Source organism: Leopardus geoffroyi, chromosome C1 (assembly GCF_018350155.1).
Source record: "Leopardus geoffroyi isolate Oge1 chromosome C1, O.geoffroyi_Oge1_pat1.0, whole genome shotgun sequence".
Classification (NCBI taxonomy): domain Eukaryota; kingdom Metazoa; phylum Chordata; class Mammalia; order Carnivora; family Felidae; genus Leopardus; species Leopardus geoffroyi.
This window is the reverse complement of record NC_059328.1, coordinates 106,754,129-106,762,801: the sequence shown is the minus strand read 5'-3', so window position 1 is coordinate 106,762,801 and position 8,673 is coordinate 106,754,129. Positions and strand designations below refer to the sequence as shown.

The 8,673-nt window shown below is 38.2% G+C and overlaps 1 long non-coding RNA gene across 1 annotated transcript; it reads left to right on the top strand.

The window, feature by feature from the left end:
* Positions 1 to 5,059: 5,059 nt before the first annotated feature.
* Positions 5,060 to 8,673, top strand: LOC123596693. Its single transcript, XR_006711810.1, has 2 exons — positions 5,060 to 5,113; positions 8,555 to 8,673. It is a non-coding gene; the product is annotated as an uncharacterized LOC123596693 (long non-coding RNA).

The following is an 8,673-nucleotide window of genomic DNA, read 5'->3' as shown; positions in this document are numbered from 1 at the left end:
TTATTTTCGTCTGTTTTGATTATGCATCAAATCATGACATCTATTGGTCTGTAACTGATATAAGTTCCCACTAAGAAGTATTTGGCTACTATTATCCATGTCTAAATAGGAAAAAGGGAAGAGAAAAACTATTTTCCCCAACCATTTTTCCCTATTGGGTTGAACCCTATGTAATTTCCATCCCCAAGCTATGCAATTCTCTTTCCAAAGGCTTTTATTCTTGACCCCACAGCTCTCTGTGTCCTTTCTTGCAGTGACTCACTGGTCATGACATTATTATTTGTATAATGTCATGGACTAGTGTTTGTTAATATTTCCTTCTAAGGCTACAGCAGCTTCTTGGTTTCTGATGTCTGATAAGCCAATAGTAACAAATGGCCTGAAAGTCCAGCTCAGTATTATAGAAATTGTAGATGACCTGTTGATTTAAGCAACATAATCCATGAGGTGACTTAGAAGATGCTTATACCAATCAGGCCAAAGTATCAAATTGTTATCTAATAATCCAAATACCTCTGTATCACCTGCTGAAGTCTATATTTAGTATCCATACCTTAGTAACTAGGAATAAGTCCAAGAAGGCCCTGATCCAGGATAGAACCATTTCTAATTGTGAGGGTCATGGATGAGAAGATGTTCTAAGTTATAGACACTTAACATTTTTGATCAATGGTACAAACAATAAAGCTAAGCCTGCAGCTCCTGAGAATTGTTCTGGTAAAGTAACATTTTCTGCAAGGAACACCAGCCTTTCTCTCACTTTAACACAAATAGCAGATGCCCACCAAGGATAGAACCTGGGAATCCCCTGACACTACCTTGAAACTTCATCTCTTTCAAATGATTTCTAACTGCAAAACTGTTTTCCCCTTAAGGTAAGTATAAGCTTTTCTTTATTTAAGGATCTTCACAGGGGTGCCTGGGTGGCTCAATCAGTTGGGTGTCAGACTTTGGCTCTGGTCATGATCTCACAGTTCATGGGTTCAAGCCCCACATCAGACTCTATGCTAACAGCTCAGAGACTAGAGTCTGCTTTGGATTTTGTGTCTCCCTCTCTCTCTGCCCCTTCCCTGTTCTCTCTCTCTCTCCCTCTCTCTCTCAAAAATAAACATTAAAAAAAAATTTTTTTTAAGGATCTTCACAGAAACCCTGGAAAAGTCTTACTGGTTTTCCCCAGGATCCTCTCAATGGGCACTCATCTCAGAGCCTCCTTATAAATGTCAGCCCCAGGATTCTCCTGAAATATACACTCATCATCTAAGCAAGAGTTCAACTATAATAAAAACAATCAAATCCCTTCAGACTTCTTGTAGCACTTTACAAGATGAGGAAAGAGGTTCCAAAGAAGAAAGTACTGTTTCATCAGTTATAATAACATGTAGTTAAAAAAAAAAAAAAAAAAAAACCCAGCCAGTTCATGCCCTATGGCTCCTTTTTTAGTTGCGGGCAAGCCAGTCTTCCTACTCCACCTGGATAATGCACATGTATAGACAGAACCTTGAGGCTGTTGGGCAACTGGCTGCTTAACTGTAAACTGGGAGCTCTATTAACATTACCTTGGCTGATGGGGTGCCTGGGTGGCTCAAGTCAGTTGGGCATCCGACTTCAGCTTAGGTCATGATCTCATAGTTCATGAGTTCAAGCCCCATCTTGGGCTCTGTGCTGACAGCTCAGAGCCTGGAACCTGCTCTGTATTCTTTGTCCCTCTCTCTCTCTGCCCCTCCCCAGCTGAGGCTCTGTCTCTCCCTCAAAGATAAATAAAAACATTTAAAAGAACAACAACAACAACAAAAACATTACCTTAGCTGCTGCTGGGGAATGGGGTTGACAGTTTAATACATATGCTCTGTGATGAAAAAGCTAATTTCCATGTTATGTGCTGAATTATGTCCCCTCTATGGGTTTATTTGTTGAAGTCCTAACCCTCAACATGTTAGAATGTAATCGTATTTGGATATACAGTATTTGAATAGGCAATTAAATTGAAATGAGGTCATTAGGTGGGCCCTAATCTGATATGAATGATGTCCTTATAAGAGGAAATTTGGACACAAACACAGAGGGAAGATAATCTGAGAACACAGGAAGAAAATGGCTGTCTACAAGCCAAGGATAGAGATCCTTGGAACAGATCCTTCCCTCACGGCCCTCAGAGGAAATGAACCCTCCCAACACCTTCATCTTATACTTCTAATGTCCGGAACTGTAAGAAAACAAATTTATGTTGGTTAAACCACCCAGTCTGGGCATTTTGTTATGATAGCACTAGCAAACTAACACAATGTAAGGTGAGGTTATATTGCTAGGGTAACATATCTGTATTGTAATTATAATGATCTTTATCCTTTGACATTGTACAAGCAGATCCTGTTTCCTTAAAGACACTACTGTGGTTCGTTTTGTTTTGTTTTTTAATTTTATTTTAGAGAGAGTGCAAGTGGGGGAGAAGCAGAGAGAGAGGGAGAGAGAGAATCTCAATCAAGTTGCATGCCCAACACAGAGCCCAATACAGGGCTGAATCCCGTGACCCTGGGATCATGACCTGAGCCAAAACCAAGAGTTGAACACTCAACCAACTGAGCCACCTACGCACCCCTCAAAGGCACTATTTTATTAAATCTGCCATAGTTGCTATGGTGCAGTGGAAACAATGCTACAAGGAATCAGGTTCATTCGTTCATTCAGCAAATATTGAGTTCTTGCTATGTGCAAGGCTTTCTAAGGCAATGTGCATACAGTAGTGAAATATTCCTTCTCACCTGTTCCTTCATTTAACTGTATGTGTCCTTGTGCAAGCCACTTAAGCTTTCTGGGCCTTATTTCATGTTTCAAACTATTAGGTTGAAATATCCATCTCCAAGGTTATTCCTAGGACTGAAAAAAAATTACTTTAATTCTAACGTTCACTTTGTTCGACTAAAAGTCTAAAAGCAACGCAAATAATGTCTCACCCCAGCCTCTACTTTGAGCTAAGAGAAAGCAGGAAAAAGAACTGATGGTGATCATCAGAGCCTAGTTTCAGCTTCAAAGATCTTTCCTTTCTAGACAATCAATCTGAACTTCCTTCCCTCTATCATCCCTGTTCCTCTCAAAAGTGCTTTCCTTTCATCCCAGGTTTATTCACTGAGGGAGAAGACCCTAAGCCTACCTCACTTTCTATGATCCTAGAACCGCACATATACATTTCATTACTCCCATATGTTTCAGAGGAGAAAACGAAGTCCTGAAACTTGGTTTCACTCAAAGTAAAAGTCAGTGGCCATTATTTAAGTATGAACCCATCACTGCTTGATCTTCTGCACTAATTACACATTGCTACTATTTTCATTCAGTCATAGTAATTAGTCTGTTGAGCAAGCATACTGGTAATATAAGCCACTGAAGATTATGATCTATGTAATATGTAATAAGCACGTTTCCCTTGTTAAAGGGCTGACAGTCACATGCAATAACCTGAAATTAATGCAAAACATAGATTTCTGAGTAGGTTATTTTCTGAACCCTCAGGACATCTATGGCAAATATTCAAATTACAAAAACTTTTAAAACTTTGATTTCTATTTGTCATCACTCCGCTAAAAATGGGTGTGGCATTTTCTGCAAGATAAAGTTTAAGATCTTCAGTTTGGAATGTAAGGCCCTCCACATTCTAGAGATAATATACCTTTTAACTCTGGCCCCCTCAATATCCCTTGAACCTACTATGTTGTTAAAAGCAGACTAGCCTAGGGGCACCTGGGTGGCTCAGTCGTTGAGCATCCAACTTGGGCTCAGGTCATGGCCTCACAGCTCAGGAGTTCAAGTCTCACATAGAGCTGGCTGCTGTCAGCACAGAGCCTGCTTTGGATCTTCTGCCCCCCTCTCTCTATGCCCCTTCCCCACTCTACACTCTCTCTCCCAAAAAAAATAAATCTTAAAAAAAAAAAAAACTAAGTTGTCATCAGGATATCTTATGATTGTTCTTCGTTCAAAACCTTATTGGCATAATTTTATCTGTTTGGAATACCTAACTCCCTGTCTACCTGGACCATTTCTACTCAGTTTAGAAGACCCAGGCTGAGTCCCACCTCTTCCCTAAAATCTTTCCTAAGCACTCTGATATGTATTCACTGAGGTTCTAAAATATCTATTATCTTTACTATTCATTAATTGTTTACAACATCTGCCTTAGTTGGCTTTATCCTTGCTTCATCTCCAACTAGATTGTAAAGACAATGAAAACAGAGACTACAATTTGGAATTCTTGATTTTTTATAGCCTTTCCATGATAAACAATAATTAATAGAGCTCTATGAAATTCTAATGAAATATATGGACTGTCTCACTAGAAAAGTATACATACTCAAAAATTTCACCTAGGATTTCAAAAGTTCTTAGTCCCTATGAAGCCTTCTTAACTTTATGCTAAGAAACCTGGCCCAAGGAATTGTGAGAATTAGATGCATAATGTAAGAATTCAATAAATATTTGTCACATGAATCACTATAACCCTTATAGTTCTTTTAGTCCAAGGTTCCTACTACCCATCTAACCTATCATTCATTTCTTCCTCCTGAATACCAAAGTCCTAAGTCCTTTCTTGTATTTTGAAAATTTCTCAATCTTGGGCATTACTGAATGTTCATGAAGGGGAGAGAAAGGTTGGGTGGGGTTAAGGACACAAGGCAGGATTTTATAAAGTAGGAGACTTGAGCAGGTGTAAATGCTGATGGGAAGGAATCCATAAAGAGAAATTGCAGTATAGAAAAGAGAGGGGAAATATCAAAATAGAAAATTTCCTGAGAAGGCAGGAAAAAAGAGGACCCAGAGAGAAAAAGAGATTAGGCTTAGATGGATACCTTTTCTGATATAACAGAAAGAAACCATCCATATAAATAGGTGCCAGTAAATTTGTAGTTTGGTGGAAGGAAGTTAAGAATTCTCATCTGATTACTTTTACTTTCTTTACGAAGTAAACAGGCAGGACCATCTTCCAAGAGTAAGGAAGGTGGGGTGACTGGGGAGATGTCAGATAACCAAAGGGCATGGAGATGGTTTAAAATAACTTGTATTGGGGTGCCTGGGTGGCTCAGTCGGTTGAGTGTCCGACTTTGACTCAGGTCATGATCTCACAGTTCGTGGGTTCGAGCCCCGCATCGGGCTCTGTGCTGACAGCTCAGAGCCTGGAGCCTGCTTTAGATTCTGTGTCTCCCTCTCTCTCCCTGCCCTTCCCTGCTCTCTCTCTATCTCTCTCTCTCTCTCTCTCTCTCTTTCAAAAATAAATAAACAAAATTAAAATGTATATATATAACTGGTGTATTACAAAGCTGTAGTGATCAAAATACTGTAGGACTGGCACAAAATAGACACATTTTGTCCGGAAAACTGGACAGCAACATGTGAAAGAATGAAACTGGACCACTTTCTTACATCATACACAAAAATAAATTCAAAATGGATGAGACACCTAAATGTGAGATCTAAAACCATAAAAATCCTAGAAGAGAACAAAGGCAGTAACTTCTTTGACATTAGTCATGGCAACTTCTTTCTAGATATGTTTCTTGAAGCAAGGGAAACAAAAGCAAAAATAAACTATTAGGACTACATCAAAATAAAAAGCTTCTGCATGCTGGAGGAGACAATCAACAAAACTAAAAGGCAATGTACAGAAGGGGAGAAGATCTTTGCAAATGACATATCCAATAAAAGGCTAGTATCAAAAATATATAAAGAACTTATAAAACTCAACACCCCAAAACAAATAATCCAATTAAAAACTGGGCCAATGGCCAACAGAGACATGAAAATATGCTTAACACCACTCATCATCAGGGAAACACAAATCAAAACTACAATGAGATATCATCTCACACCTGTCAGAATGGCTAAAATCAACAACACAGGAAACAGTAAGTATTGGTGAGGATATGGAGAAAAGGAACACTCATACACTACTGATAGGAATGCAAACTGGTGCTGGCACTTTGGAAAACTGTATGGAGGGTTCTCAAAAAGTTAAAAATAGAACTCTCCTAAGATCTAGTAATCTTTTGAATCTCAGTCCCATTCCTCAGAGAAAGACGTTTTTTAAAAAAAAAAAAAATTTGTTGTTCTTCTGGTAGTAATCTCTGATAGTAAAATTTATCCATTTAAAATGATATATTCACTATAAAAAGGGAGGATTTAAATCATTTATACTGCCTCTCTTCTCCTCCCCCATTCTCAGTGTTTATTATTTCATTATTCTGATCTTCTTTTGCCTTTCTAACTCCAAATAATACACTTATTTTTCTTTTTCCATCAACTTCTAACAATATCACTTCCACTTTTACATTTCCAACCACAACCAAATATATCAGGCATTGTACATACACACACTCTAACACTTGGAAACCAGTAAATGTCTACATTGTGTATTAAGCACAGAAGTAAGATTGCCTAAGAGCAAAAACTGGGCTTACCACTTAATCGCTTTGTAGCCTTGGGCAAGACACTTGACCTTTCTTTTCCTCATCCTTGGGGTTCTAGATGAACATTTTGTGGGCCTTTTAAAATCTGAAGTTTCTAGGAAATCTTCATTTAATTTTTTGATAAATTAATCTTTTATCTCCCTGTTTTATCTTTCTAATGTTCCTATTAGTTGGAAGTAGGATCTCCTGAGTTGATTATGTTTCTTATCTTTTTTCCTACCACTTAAATTTCTTTCTCTTTTTGCTCCATATTCTAAAACTGTATTATCCAAGGAGGTAGCCACAGATGAATGTGGTTATTTGCATTTAAGTTTAAATTAATAAATATCAAATAGGGGCGCCTGGGTGGTTCAATCGGTTGAGCGTCCGAATTCAGCTCAGGTCATGATCTCGTGGCTCATGAGTTCCAGCCCCACATCTGGCTCTGTGCTGACAGCTCAAAGCCAGGAGGCTGCTTCATATTCTGTGTCTCCGTCTCTCTCCCTGCCCTTCCCCCCACTCGCTCTGTCTCTCTCTCAAAAATAAAAACATTTAAAAACCTTTTTAAATTAATAAATATTAAATAAAAGTAAAAATGTAGTTTCTCAGTCACACTAGCCACATTTCAAGCCACATATAGCTAGTGACTATCACATTGGATAGTGCAAATATCTAAGATTCTATTGGATAATGCCATGCTAAAAGATTTTGTCAACATTGGAAGGTTTGTTTTCATTCTATTGTTCTTTTTAAATTTCAGTTATTTTTTTAATTTCATTTAATTTAACCTAAAAATACCACTTATTCTCTGATTTTTCTTCTCTGTTCTTTTAGAGTATCTTGGTCTTGCCTCAATTAATCTCTTTGAAGTATATTAATTAGAGGGTTTTTTTTAATTTATCTTCTTTCTGAATTATATCTATTCTATTTCCTCTGGAATCAGTTTTTATCTGGAATCCATTTATCATGTTCTTTTTTTTTCATGCTGTTGATTTATTAATATGCCTGATTATTTAGTATATTCTTTATATCAGTTAAAACATCTGAGTTTCTTCTGATTGGTATACATAGGTCTGTTTTCACACCAACTCTCTTATATGAATGGGGACTTATGGCAGGCTGGAGGAGAAACCTGTGAATTTGCAGAGGCTGTCAGGCTTCAGACCTGCCCCTCCCCCTGCATCCCCATCTAATGTGAGCGGGTTTTCCCAGAGCAACACTGACACTAGATACCTTAGCTCTCAGTCCATCTATTAATCAACAAATATGTCAGAGCACCTACTATAGTCCAGATCCTCATTCAGCTTCTAAGGATAATATAGAAAGTAAGATACAGAGTCCTGCCCTCAAGGAGTTTACATTTAACATTTCTAATAATTTTGTTCAATTTCTTTAGGGAAGAGCCATTTGGGGTTTTGCTAGGAAGGTTAGGTAGTATATGCTCAGAGGTCTATGTTCTGTGCTCTAAATAGAAGAGGGAGATGGGAATGGCCACTGATATAGAAGTTCCTCATATAAACTCTCAATTACTTTCCCTATGTAAAGCTCCACTTCCCACTCCCACCTCCATCATATCTGCTAATTCTAAGTCCAGACCTTCTCCAGATTCTGATGCCAGAACCGCCTTCACCTCTGATCCTCCTTCATAACACATTCTGGGCTGTGCCATTCTCCATTTGTTTCTATTATGAACATTGAATCATCCACTTTTCAGCTTCCACAAATTTCCTAAATCTAAGCTGTAATTCTCCAGCTCTGTTTATAATACTGGTTCATTTTTTTAATTCTTGTGTATTTTTATTTTAGAGGATTCCAAGAGAGACATAAGAATATATGGTTGTTCAGTCCATCATCATCTTGAACACTTTTATAATAAGTAAAAAAGATAATGAAACCATATCTATAAGCTGAAGTCTTCTTTTTCGCTTGCTGCATTTTCCATATTACAGAGAATCATTAAAAATTGCTTTCTTTGCCATCTTTGCCAAAGTAGCAATCATAGAACTTTTATTTGGAGCTTTCATTGAAGACCTTAGTTGTGACCTTGAAAAGTAAGTGGCTAGGGGCACCTGGGTGGCTCAACCAGTTAAGCATCTGACTTCGGCTCAGGTCATGACCCCGAGTTCTTGAGTTTGTGCCCCATGTTAGGGTCTGTGCTGACAGCTCAGAGCCTAGAGCTTGCTTCAGATCCTGTGTCTCCTCTCTCTCTCTGCTCCTCCCCTGCTTGTACTCTGTCTCTGTC